Source organism: Melanerpes formicivorus, unplaced genomic scaffold (assembly GCF_026170545.1).
Source record: "Melanerpes formicivorus ecotype bairdi unplaced genomic scaffold, bMelFor1.0.p_v2 SCAF_5, whole genome shotgun sequence".
Taxonomy (NCBI): domain Eukaryota; kingdom Metazoa; phylum Chordata; class Aves; order Piciformes; family Picidae; genus Melanerpes; species Melanerpes formicivorus.
Window position 1 is genome coordinate 17,954,987 of NW_027142357.1, and position 14,243 is coordinate 17,969,229.

The following is a 14,243-nucleotide window of genomic DNA, read 5'->3' on the forward strand; positions in this document are numbered from 1 at the left end:
GAGAGGGGGAAGGAGGGAGAGGGGGAAGGAGGGAGAGGGGGAAGGAGGGAGAGGGGGAAGGAGGGAGAGGGGGAAGGAGGGAGAGGGGGAAGGAGGGAGAGGGGGAAGGAGGGAGAAGTGGGAAGGAGGGAGAGGGGGAAGGAGGGAGAGGGGGAAGGAGGGAGAAGTGGGAAGGAGGGAGAGGGGGAAGGAGGGAGAGGGGGAAGGAGGGAGAGCGAGAAAGAGAAAGCCTCTCAGTTTTTAAATGTATCACATAATCCAGACATCTCTGGGAATTGTTTGAGTTGTTCAGTGTTTACCAAAAAAAAAAAAAAAAATTAAAAATAGAAGAGACAGGTAATGGACAATTTCCTACCATATATCTAAGGGTTAATTAAACCATCAGGATAGGCTCACTGTGTACATGCACACACATTGAAAATACAGACACACATACACAGCAGCAGCAGTGAAGTGCAGGCAGTTTCCTTCCTATCTTCCACTGCAATACCACTATCAGTGACAGCAGGCCATCCAGTGTGACACAGGGGGCTGACCTAGAGGACTAATGTCCCTTAAGAAATACAACCCTCCTGAGACAGAGCCACATGGTACAGAAGTGTAAATCCTCAGGAATAACATGCAAAAATAATCCCCAGGGAAAGCCCATGTTGAAGTCTCATGCATTTGGCAAAACAAGAGCATAAACATTCACTCTGTCACACTGAGAAATGCAGTGGTAGACCATACCTCAGAAGAAATGTGAAGCACAGAGGGGTAGACACATAATGAAACAGTACTCTGAACACCTCCTGCCTTCATCTGCAGCATGGACTGAAGGAGGAAGTGGCAAAGGAGAGCAGGCCTCCTCTCCAGCAACGCTTGCCAGAGCAGGATGTGGGGGACTCCCCTACTGAAGAACTCACAAATCTTTATCTTTCCATAGCCATGGTGGCTTTGTAGTACAGTCTGAAGCTCAGCTGCACAGTAAATCTAACACCTGTGAGCAAAGTTATGTTTTTGATGGTTGTATAAAAACACATCCAAGCACATAGAGTACAGCAGCACTTGGGGGAAAAAATCAAACAAAATAAATAAACCCCACAATTGTTCCTGCAGGTACACAGACCAGTGTTTTGTTATTCCTGGGTGGAACTGACGCAAACTCCAGACGAGCAAAGATGCAACAGAAACTTCGAGCATCACAGAGATTTATGAACAAGCTCCCAGAATGGGCTAAGAACAGAAAAGGTCCTAATAAGAAAGACTACTGCTAATGAGATTTGAGCTAATGAGATCTAGTGACTCACAAACACTGTGGAGGATCTGGGAGTGTAACAGCAAACCGAAAGAAAGTGGAAAAAGAGAGCCTGAGAAACTACAGTACAACAAAGGGTACCTCTTCCAGCCCACAGCAGCAAGGGAAAATCTTTATAGAGTCTTCAGTCACAAATCCTGCAATGGTTTGTTTTTCCAGATATACATCCTGACATTTACTTGCACAGAAAACACAGTTCAAATATAAACCTCTCAGGGAATTTTAAATTATAAGCATTGTATGCATCTCTGTTAATGTATCTGAAATTGAGAGACAAGAGGAAGAGGAACTCTTATGCAGTTTTTACACAAACATACAAGAAAAACCTATTTATTGTACGTACATAAATGCACGTAATTTTTACTAAACACTTAAGATATTGTGATCTATTATGACCACATCTGCTTACCCTCTAAAGGTCAAGGTCACATCATTTATACCAAGATTTTAAAAGTCTAATTACAGTATCTACAGCTATATGGACAAAGGCTGGTTATTAGCAAAGGACTATTATAAACCAAATACAATTATATTACACAGAAACCATTAGATATTTGATGAGACTTTAATCTTTGAGCTGGTATCAGTCTGCAAGTTAATCATCTAGAGAACAGAAAATCTGTTAGGAGTGCAATTAAATGTACTAGTTCCATTAAAATTGAGATGATATAGTTAATTGTAGTCCTAAAATAGCTGTTTTCTCACACCTTCACTAAGCTTTTGCCTTTTTTTTCCCTTCTACTGAGGAAGAGTCTATTTAAGGAACACTTTTCACTTAAACTCTCTAATAAGGTTTATGAATACTTTTGTTCTGTTACATTACCCCATACAAGTTGCACTGCACCTTCCATTCGACCTTGGATTCCTAGTTTACTCAGAGATGTACAGGAAGGTCTTTGCTTCAGTTACAATTAACCCATAGTATCTGCATCGCTAAAGCTTTTGGGAAGAATATCAACAATGTAGCCTTGAAGCACACTAAAGCGGTTATAAAATTAAACGAAATCACAGGCCAACGGTAAAATGTACTTCAGACAGGCCACTGGCAAAACCTTCATCAGATGCCAGGAGCACCAGCACTTCTGGCAAGCAGATAATGTCCAGACAACTGTTTTAATGAATCTATACATACTCAAAGAAAGTACTTGCAAGGCTTTTACAACACTGCACGCAAATTGGAAACATAGGCCATTCCTGCTTTTTTTTCTTCTTTTCTTTTGAAATAGACATAATGAAACGAAAAAAAGGTATTCTAGGAGTGTATCTGATCGTACAATTTGTTCTCACAGACCAGACAGTGTATTGGGGCATTTTTAATTGCTATGCATGACAGGAGGCAAGCGCCACGACTCCGGGGAGCGGCAATCAAGCCGCCGGGCCGGGGTGACACCGGTGCCTCCCGCCGCACGGATGCAGTTACGTAACCCCCTTTCCCCCAGCTCCAGATGCTCCAGCTTGGCCCCGGGGCCGACAGCAGCAGCCCCTGCCGGTCCAGGCCACAGGGCCCGCAGTGGGCCCTCCACCGCAGAGCCGCGGCGTGCTCCCTCCCCTACGGCGAACCGCCGCGCCCTGCCGCCCATCCCGGCACCCGGTCGCGCAGCCCGCCCAGCCCCGGCACCGCTGCGCCGCGCAACCCGACCCGCTGCTCCCCGGCACGGCCTGTTCCGTCGCTCCGGCTTCAGGCCCCGTCCTGGGCAACCGGCCCCTGCACCCCGACCGTGCGCGCCCCCAGCGCCGTCGACTCAGCGCCCACCTCCTCGCCGGGATCCTCGGCGCATCCCTGCTGCGCCCCACCGCTCCCCACTCCCACCCGCCGCAGCTCCCCGCCCGTCTGACGGAGAAGGGGGGCGGGCAGCCGCGCCGCCGCTGCAGCCCTGTCGCGCCGCCCCCCCGCCCGATGCCCAAGGTGCCCTCCGCGCCGGCCGGCATCCACCTGCGGCGGGCGGCTGCTGCTTGCCCGGTGACAGGTACGGCGGGGATGGGCTGAACGCCTGATGGGGCAGGAGGTGCCGGGACGCTCCCGCTGAGCGTGGCTGCGGCCTTCTGAGCGCAGCGGCGGGGCGGCGCCACGGCACGGTGCCGGGGCACGGCACGGCGCAGCACGGCACGGCGCAGCACGGCACGGCACGATACCGGGGCACGGCACTGCACCGCAGCTCACTGCCTGCCCCCCGCGACCAGCCCCTGTGTCAGGCGTCAAGATGATGCCGGCATGTCAGAGAAACGAGGCAGCAGCAGGGACCATATAACGGGCATCGGTCAGGAGCTCGGTCTGAAATTAAACTGGAAAGCACGTGGGCAACAATGGGAACGTGGTCAAAGAGGGACCTCCCTGCCCGGAGTGGGAGAGTGGTGTCAGACAAAGGGATTTCGTTAAGAGACCCGGGCCTAAGCACAGAGCAGGGTCGTCAGCAGCTGCTTAAGAGCTATAAACTGCCCAGCATTGCACTGTCACCCTCCCAGCAGGTTTCATTCGGTCTTTGTCTTTCCATAATGGGAGACTTGAAAAAAAACATGCTAGATACCTTTGAAAGCCAACAGAGAAATTACTCTCTTAATTTAATCTACATGAACTTTCTTCTTGCTATATTTTTTTCCGTAGCTGTTGATTTTCTATCCCAGTACGGACCCCATTGGGTAACAAATGAAGGCATGAACACCATTGCTGTATAGCAATGAGATTGCAGAAATGCAGACAATCTGAGAAGTTCTCCCCAGAAGCCCTCACCCCACAATCCATCTTATAGCTCAGAGGGGCTGTGTAATAGCATAGCACAGAATAGACCAGACCAGGTTGGAAGAGACCTTCAAGATCATTGTGTCCAACCTATCATCCAACACCACCTAATCAACTAAACCATGCAACCAAGCACCCTATCAAGTCTCCTCCTGAACACCTCCAGGGATGGTGACCCCACCAACTCCTCAGGCAGCTCATTCCAATGGGCAATCACTCTCTCTGTGTAAAACTTCCTCCTAACCTCCAGCCTAAACCTCCCCTGGTGCAGCCTGAGACTGTGTCCTCTTGTTCTGGTACTGGTTGCCTGGGAGAAGAGACCAACCTCTGCCTATCTACAACTCCCTTTAAGGTAGTTGTAGACAGCAATAAGGTCACCCCTGAGTCTCCTCTTCTCCAGGCTAAGCAACCCCAGCTCCCTCAGTCTCTCCTCATAGGGCTTGTATACATAAGCTAAAATCTTTTCCCACTTACAGGTGCCAGCATATCAAGGAGATGACTTCTGCAGCATATTCCAAAGGCTGCCACCACGAGGATGTTGTTCTTAGGTCACACGGAATGTTATTGTTTCACTTTTTGCAGCATGCAATTGGTCAGCTAAGGAAGCATGCACTCCGCACCTGTCCAGCGGCTGCCCTCAGAATGGTGACTGCAAGATGTAGCTTCTCCATCACAGCTTTCATTACATCTGCAATGGCTTAGACACTCCCTTGGAAATGGGAAGTGAGACTGTTGTGTAGAGAAGCTACTGGGCAGCACAGGTTGCCCTGCCATAAAGACAGGTTGCAGACTCCCCTATCTAGTCAATGACCTCTGGCCCCCTGGTCCTTCTGCTAGAGCCTGGTCAAGCCAGCACCCTGTCCTCGGGCATGCCGCTGAGCGCTCTCTTAACAGAATGGACTGACGCCTCCGGGCTGTCCTATTTAAACCCTCCAGCTTAGTGCTGATGTCTGGTTCCTGGTAACAAGATGAGAAATAAATTTTGTCATACAAGAAAATCAGTTTAAATCCCTGGGGAATGAGATGCCATTGCCAGCAAATTTCAATACGAGAAGGGGAAAGTGGCAAATTCCTTGGGAAAAGGAGAAAGATTTACAAGATTCTAGAAATGTAATACCCTGGCACACAAAAGCTGTAGCTGTTTTCCTGTTGAAGCGGAGAGCTTCAAAGAAGGTTCCCTTGGTGCAGTATTTTTAGTGTAGCTTCTGGGATAATCATCTCAGAAAGAAAAGAAAAAAGCTTCATTTTCTCAGCTGAATTTTTAAATGTGGTTGAATAAAGTTAGGGAATTCATTAAGTAACGTAATTTTTAATTTTCTGCATTGTTTCCATGAGCTGAAGCAGGAAAAACAGTGTGATTTTGGGAAGCCAATACCAAAATAAGTTTTCATATAAAATCCATGGAAAGATTAAGAAACAACCCACACTCATTATGGAAAGCTTAATAATATCAGGAATGTAGTCACTTACATTTCTCCTAAAAGAAGTAAGTGACAGGGGAAGAAGATAAAAGATATAACTCTTAACTGTGTCTGAAGAACACCATTCAACACAACCATTATTCATTTCAGTCAAGGCCATTCAACATCTCTGACCTGAAAAAGCAAACCATGGACAGAAGTAAATTACAGAAAATTTTGTTATTAATTAGATGGCTTGTCTCTGAGCAACTTACTTCTATAACATTCTCTAATCCATTCTACAGATATTCCCCCCCACCACCACCAATTTGCTTACACCAAAGAGAAATGAACAGGTACAACAGCACTTCAAAAATTGTTTAAATGACATAATGTTACATAGATGATGAATGACAGTTGATGAGTGACACTTGATGATCTTCGAGGTCTTTTCCAACCTTGTTATTTCTATGATTCTATGACTAGTGAAGTATATGCACACAGATACGTTCCTCACCTTCCAAGGGTTTATCTACATCAAACTTTAGTCCCAAAATAAACTATTTGAATTGACATTTCTCAGATAATTGTAGAAGATAACCATATCACTTCAAAAACACTGGCAAAAAGAAAAGTTAATATAAGGCAATCCTATGTAGTCTTATATAAACCTTTGAAAAACATGTGGTTGTTACCTCATGACATGAGAGAAATTTTTTTTTATTATTTTTACTCATCATTTATACCACCAGGAGCAAAGGTTCGAACATCTTGAAATGTTGAGGTAAGAACACAAAGAGAGGAGAAGAGCTATATTCTATTTTGTCCATCCAATAATTTGACCTGTACTTCAAGTTTAGTCTCATTAACAACTAAGAGGCATGTTCTGCAAAAGGCAGCTGTAAAACAGTTTGATTCTCCATAAAAAGATAAAACCTCCACAAGTTAAACCATAGAATTCTTCCTGCAATTCCTGGCAAGACACAAATGCCTTGCCAGGCAGCAAGGGAAGTTTACAAAACATCATATGAAATGTTTGCTTACTGCCTATATACTGACGATAAGCAGACCTACTAGCTTGGAAAATACTTACTTACAAAACCTGAAGAAAATTTTATTTTCTCCTGTAGTGGCAATATTGCTGTTTCTTTGCTGTCATGTATTGCTGGGGCAGGTGTGTGCTTAGCAAAACAGTACAAGGCAAGACACAAGTAGCAGACACATGTTTTTATTAAAGATTTTTGAAAATTACACCTTTTCTGGTTTTGGGGGTTTTTTGCAAATTAATTCAAACTATGCATAACTGTGAGAGTACAGCAGTAGTAACCAGTGAACCAGATGTTTTGAGGAACAAGCATGAAGTAGAGCACCAAACAGCACGTAAAAGTGTCTGATAATAAAACAAGTTAGTCAGAAGGAGAATTCAGGAGGCAGCAGGACATAGCAGAATATGCTGTAAAGGCAGCAAAAGGCAAGTGCCAGCAAGATGGAAGCTGGATGTGCCCTTAAATGCAGTATCACAGGACTGAAAAGCCATCTCCAAGAATCAGAAAGCACAGTTGCTATCAGAACTGACATTAGATAACTCCATTCCAAGTAGTAATTATATTTCTTTCACAGATACTGACCACACAACATATTAACATTTTCCTTTGAGTCCTCCTTAGAGCTGAGTTACTTGGAATACTTCTGGCCCAGTACCATTGCACCTAAATAGCCTAAAATTACTTGTGTAAGGACCAAGGATCTTCACAGTCTCATGAGGAGGAAAAATTACTCATGGTAAGCAAAACAAAAGCTGATGTTGAGTAGCTGTAGAAGGATTTGACAACAGTGACTGTTAGGGCAATGAGACAGTGGCTGAAAGTCTAAGTCAATAACTGTAAACCAGTGTAAACAGTAATGAAATAACCCTAACTAAACATACATAATAATGGGCTCTAAATTAGCCTTTATCATTCGGAGTCATTGTGAGTAGTTTTTCACAAACATTATCTTGCTACTCAACAACAGTCCAAAAGGCAAACAATATTAGAAATTACTCCAAAAGCAGCTGAGAATAAAGCAGAAGAGTTCATTACATCCCTACATAAATCCCTTGTGCACCTGAGTGCTGGTTCCTTCAAATTAAAATGTGTAACTAGAACGTGCATGTATACAGTTAAAACACATGCAAAGGTATGGGAATACATTTGTGCAAGGACACTAATTTCTAGCTGGAGAACAGACTGAGAAAATACTGTCTTCCAATCTCTAAAATCCCAAATGATATGTCACAGGCTGACAGGAAAAGGATCACACACTATTTTCCATCACCCAACACTTCAAGGAGATTCAGTAAACAGGGCAACAGGTTTAAAACAATACCAGGGAAGAGCTTTTCCATACAAAGTGTTAATAAATTGGATGGCTTGCTATAGAGCACTATAGAGCTGAAGAGACCGATGTTTTTAAAGCAGAGGTTATACAAATGACCTCTGTAGCTGCTAAGCACAGTCATTTCTTTCACAGTTCCTGCAAGGTGCCTGCTGAAAGACTCCCAAGAAAGGACACTCTTCATCTGTCCTGTTTCACTGTGTTCCCTGAGTATGAGTTTCTAGCCACTGTGGAAACCAGAACACCAGATTAAATGGACTTCATTGCTGGTCCTGTACAGCCATTCTGGTGGTTTCTTTTCTTTTTGCTTTTTTCCACTTTCTCCTCAGTTAAATGTGAGGAACCAAGGAGAAGCACCACCTCTAAGTATGAAAGCATACTTCTGCCTTTCCCCATCTTCCCCAGGAGTAAAATCACTTAGTTCTTGACCTTACTGTTCAGGTGTTTTCTCTATTCTCCAGAAGAGATATTAGAAGAACTGTTTTTATCTTCTCAGCATTTTGCTCTTCAGTTTTAGTAGTGTTAATCCACATACACTGGTCTATTAAATTTCACCATTTTTTTTCCCCCCCTCTTCTTTATACAAGACTGGGGCATGGCACAGCAATAGAAATCCTGAAAGTACAACATAAGATATAGAATATGCATATTCTATATACATATTAGATATGCACATGCATTATAGATATACATTCTATGTGTTAGGCTTGGACGGAATGTAACAAAAATACTTTATATATTCATAGGCCACCATAGGAATAAAATCTAAAGCAATCTTGGGACACCCTGAAAGAGAAAGGGATTATGATTTCTTCTCATTGAAGAAACTGGAAAGGGAAGTAGAAACAGAGATGCTTTAAAACTCAAATGCCACATAAAGATCTTACACAGATAATCATAATTTTTAAGAGTTCTGTTAAGAACATCCCTGTTAAATACAAGAAACTAGAAAGCTAAAAAGCAAATCTGAAATGCAGTTTGTCAGAACTCCAAGAATCCCTGAAGACAAACATATGATAAATCAGCTGGAGCAGTTCAATCTCACATAAACAAAATCTGCATGGTTGATACTCTGTATAGCTAGCTGTCTCCATGCAAGGAAAAGAGTTTGTTTCATACTTCATTTTGGCAATGGATGGTAGTCCCATGGCCTTGTCTTCAGCAGAATGCATATGATTTCTCTACTGTATTGACTGCAAAACCAAAGCAATATGAACATTTTAAGCTATGTATTCTAAACAACAACAGAAAGGAACCTCCAGCTAGAAGAGTTGTACTGAAAACCCTTATAAAAATGCTGACTATTACCAGCATTCTAATTTCTATCCTCTCAATACCTCCCCTAGAATAACTTTAGAAAGGGTTAGTGATACAGTTTCTTCTGCACTCTAAAAACTACCCAATTAATTTTTCCAAAGCAACAGAGATTATCCAGTTTCAAACTTTTCACATGGCCTCCAGGATAAAATTTCAAGAATCTTGTTATATACAGGCATTGAGGCCGTATTTATACGCCTCTACTTTAAATACGTGAAGGAAAAACTTAGTGTGATACCTGTGTGTGGATAACCTGCACCCAAAATTCTGACAATTTTCAGTAGCTAAGCTGGTCTGTTGTCACAGAGAAAGGCACCAAATTTTAGTGTCCCCCAGAATTATCGTAATAGACGTGAACCCTGAATGGAAGTGAGTACCGTGGATCTGACCAGAAGTCAAGAGCATCAGAGGGTCAAGACATACAGTACATGTTTTCACATGCCATTGCCTTTGATTTTGTGTTGATTAAATATAGCTTCCTGCTATAGTCAGATGTAACAGACAGTAGGAAGAGGATTTAGTGTGCCCAGGATGAGGACAATCGAAATTGATACTTTAAATAACTTTCAGCTGTCTTGCAATCTTGTGCAATTACTTACAATTTCAATTTCAGAAAATAGTTTCTGCATGTATTTGCATTTCCAAAAGCACTTTTATGTCCACATACCTGACTACACTGTTAATATTGTTCTGTTTTCCTTAAAATGACACATGAAAAAGTTATGCACTAGCACTTTTCCAAAGACAGAACTCAGAAGATCTGGAAGAACTCCCAGGGTATCTTCTGTACTCCCATGTTCAAGTTTCATAAACACTTTCTCTAAATATAGAGTAGGGTCTAGTCAACAATTAACTCTTCAGTCTTCGTAAGATCCTTCAGATCTTGTGTGGGAGCAGTATATTTGAATACTTCATGCTGGGTGAAGCCCCACCTTTCCAGCACCACGGAGTTTGCAGGCTTTAAAGAAAATTTCATAAGAGGATTAAGGTTTGGGAGCAGGCAGATGTATACTGCCAGAGTAGATGAAATAGAAGTTTTCTACTAGTATTTAATTAATCCAACAATAAAGTTCAAAACAACAGTTCCACCATCTATGAACTATGTGAATCACAGTACTGAAGCATTATTTTCAAGCAGTGATTTGTGGTATTTATAAAGCACCAAGGCCATAAATGCCATCATCCCCCCAAGCAGCTCCTCTTTCACACTTCCTATAAAGCATTTATAACCAAGTAGAGCAAGCAGTTAAACCATGCTTTGTGTTCAGTTCAGCTGCACACTCTCTTCGCTCTTTTTGTACCAAGCAGTCACCCGATGCAGAGCTGCCTTGTTTTGTCTCCAGTTTTGGCTACCAGAGCTGTCCAAAGCTTCTGGAACCACCTGGAGTTTGTTTTTGAGTGCAATACAGCATCGGGCTGGCTGCAGGAGGCTTGATCCCGGCTGTAAGCTGAGCTTCTGCTGCTGTGGTTGTCCTTGCCAAAAGCAGAGGCTGTGGATGAGTGACCTGATGTGAGATTTTGCTGCAAATTGTTCAGTGAACTCAAGAGAACTGCAGCTAGGGCTGGGCTGTCAGTACAAGTGGGAGGAACAGAGACATCACACAGCAGTGATATGGAGAAATTACCCAACAACAGAAAGCACACATTTGTTAATAACATATCTATTTTAAAATAACCCTGGTGCATGGTATAAACAGTATACAGAAATATTCTGTATATGGTATTTTTGGGAGTCTCAGAAAATTTTTGTAGTGAGCACGACAATTTTAAGATTGTTTGGCTAATTGTGCAGTTGCAAAACTATGAAAAGCCTCTGGAACAGTAAGAAAAAAAAACAGAAATAGACATGGGACCTGTGCAAACAAAAATAGGTAAATTTGTATTTCAAACTTTAGAGGCTATGAAAAAAAAACCCACAATAGTTTTAAAATTCATTCCAGGAAAAGCTGCAAGTTAAACTAGCACCTGTCTTCTCTAAATTACTTTTAAACTAATTACATAATTTTAATTATTAAATTCTATTATTTTAGGTGTTTGAAATTGAAATACCTTGAAATAATTCTCTATGAAAAAACAAACACACCCCACCCAGATCCCCATAACACCACAACATTTTGATTAAGAAATTACATATCACCTTAGAGGAAGGTTAAGATTTTCAGAAGCAGTGTCAATTTTGAGTTGCAGCCTCCACCTGCACATCCAGGAGACCGGTGACCTCTGCTGGAACAGGGGGGATTGCTTCACTATGCTGAGGCTTCAGCATCACCCTTTTGTCCCTTTACTATAGTGGGTTGGACTTTATGATCTCGAAGGTCTTTTCCAACCTGGTTAATTCTATTCTACTCTATTCTAAAAGTGGACTTGGCAGCATTAATCCTCCTCCTTTCATTTTTAACTTTCTCTCCAGTTTCTTTTGGAGATTTACCAGTGCAACTGCAGTTCAAATCTGACATTCTGTGAAAACCTTGAGCAGAATCTTTGTCAAAATATGAAGTGTACTTTTAACAGATAAAAGTTTAGGAAAATTGGTATGATGAAAAAATGAAATGAGTAGTAATGTAGACATTCAGGCAACATAAGCAAATTAGTGTCTCTCTCCAGTAACACAAACAAAAGGCTCCTCTGATGACCAAGGGGTTATGACTCAAATGGATTTCTTCTGGGCATCATGTAGCATTATTTATGAAATCTGTATTATCTCATTTTCAAAGGTACAAAAGCCCCATTTGATGCCAACAAACAACAGCTGAAATCCAAGTCACTTAAATTCTACTTGCCAACATTAAAGCACTAATACTGCAAAACAACATTCGAAAAAAACCCTATACATTTTTGACCAATTCATTAACCACCAGGAAAAGGAATGTAAGTGACTTTTTTTTCCAGTACAAGAACCTAATGTTCATTCTCACAGCAGAGTTTTTACTTGCCAATGAAAGGAGCTAGAAGAGCAGCAAATCACTTATCAGTAGTGTTATTAAAATAGGGAGCAAAGAATACTACATCCAAATAAAAAGTGTTGGAGAAGTTTGAAACACCAAAATGTATTCACACAAACTAGTATTTAGCTGGAGAAGGCTAGTACATCAATGCTTTTGAGAAATATATTGAACTCCCAGGAGAACAATAATGATTTGCTTTTAAGGCTCTTCTAAAAGTTACCAAAATGCTATAAGTAACTACCTGAGTCATTGACTGATTGACTAGACTGATTCAACAATAACCAAAAGGGAAAGCCATTGTCTGCTTGCAGACTGGTTCCTTTGGGTATCTCAAAGTCATAGTACTGAAAATAAGGAAATTTCCTTACTCTGAGTACCAGCCCAATTCCCTTCAAGACCAGACTGAACAAGTAGGCAAGAACTCCATTACCTGTAGACAGATTTTCCATGCCCAGGGGAGTACAGTGGCCCACCATTCCCACAGATGTGCAGCAACACAAACAGGATTGAGAATAATTAGAAAATGGCACTGTTCTGCCTACTCTGGAACATTACTTCAAGTAGTAAAAGGTATTGTGTGTATTGAATGCTCCCTCAAACACAATCCTTCTTTCCCATCTTGGATGGCCATGCTCAGACACCAATCACTTCATTTTGGAGTGTTTACACTTCTGGGGAGGTTTACATCACCTAAACACACATGCATCCACGTGCAGTGCCACATTAGACAAGGGATCTTGACATGAGAGAGACTCAAAAAGGCCAATTCAAACATGTAAACAAGTAGTTGTTGTGGGCTTTTTTCTTTCACTATATTCACAGCATTTCACCTGGCACCTAAATAACACACTCTCCACTATCTGATACTTCAAAGTATCCTCTTGAGCAAAGGCAAATAAAGACAGCGAAGGTCTGCACATACACTGAAATCATGCTTGCACTGCTACAGTGCATTACCTTTTGTAAGTTGTGGTTTAGCTTACTCCTGCCAGGCAGATCCCCCACACCATACACATTCAGCAGCACGTGTCAGAGTTACTATACAAGTATGGTATCACCTTCATGTTTGCACAGCAAGATTAATGCTTTCTGAAAGCAGAGAAACCATGCACACTGTGCAGTTAAGGCTGCAAAGGTGCTGCTTGATGGGTCAGAAGGTTTGGATCTGTGGCAACCTGGTCAGAATGACTGCCCCTGAACAAACACAGAAAAGCCCCAAATTCTACTCAAAATACAACATGAGGGCAAGGAAAAAACCCAACCAAACAAAAACCCCCACAAACCTATACATGCAAAAACAACCACCAAACAAAGAAAAAGAACCAACAAACCCAAACCAATGCTTTTCCAGAGCAACCCTAGAAAAATTACAACCCTCCTCACAATCAATCTTTGGGCCAAAGTCAGAGACAGGACGCAATTCTCCAGGCTCAACCATAAACCTGTTCTGTTTATTATGTAACCTCTAACATTTACAACAAATTGAGCAGGAATTTTACAACTTTTGCTTTAGCAATGCAGTCCTAATTCAACTTCCTTCTTTGTGCTGAATGGAAGAACTGCTCTTGGGGAAAAAATGTTGCCAATGAGTAAAGGACAGTATCTTAACACCTACAAAACAAAATGTTTCTTAGGAAACCTTTATTCTGCAACTTCTTCACATTTGAATTCTAATATTCTTTTGACATAATAATACTGTTTTGTGAATTTTTGAATACCCTTTCTGTTACTTAAAATTCAAACTTCTGAACCAATTGCAATGACAGCACACAGTCTCATAATCCCCTTTCTAATGCAAAAATATTTTTACCAACATTTTATGAGGAGCAAGAAGTAAAGAAACTAGTCAAGGCTACATCTTCTATTAGAGGCCATTATGAACATTAGAGAATGCTACATATAAATATTATTCTAACTGCACTGACAGTAGGTGAAGTCTCACATTACTAGATGGCTAATCTAAGTTTGTATTCTTTTCAGTATTTTGAGACAGCTGACTGTAAAGCACCAAATGGTAAAGCTGTAAGTTCTGAGTAAGCATATTTTCCAGTTAAAATTATTGTATCATTTTCTGATTCATCCTCTTCTTGCCTGCCCCCAACCTATCCAAAATCCCAACCAGGGGCATTGCTGTAATGAGTACATGTCTTTTGCTGTTGGAAAACAATGGA

At 41.9% G+C, this 14,243-nt stretch overlaps 1 protein-coding gene across 2 annotated transcripts in view; it reads right to left on the reverse strand.

Annotated features, from left to right (window-relative positions):
- Positions 1-3,311, reverse strand: part of OSBPL6 (oxysterol binding protein like 6) — a 98,671-nt gene extending 95,360 nt beyond the window's left edge. Inside the window, exon 1 of one of the 2 annotated variants that reach the window (XM_068138504.1) lies at positions 3,231-3,311. The gene's annotated coding sequence lies outside the window, so the exon portion shown is untranslated. Of the gene's footprint in view, positions 1-3,050; positions 3,138-3,230 lie in introns of those variants that run through there. The other variant, XM_068138503.1, reaches the window with a different exon arrangement.
- Between the last annotated feature and the right edge of the window lie 10,932 nt (positions 3,312-14,243).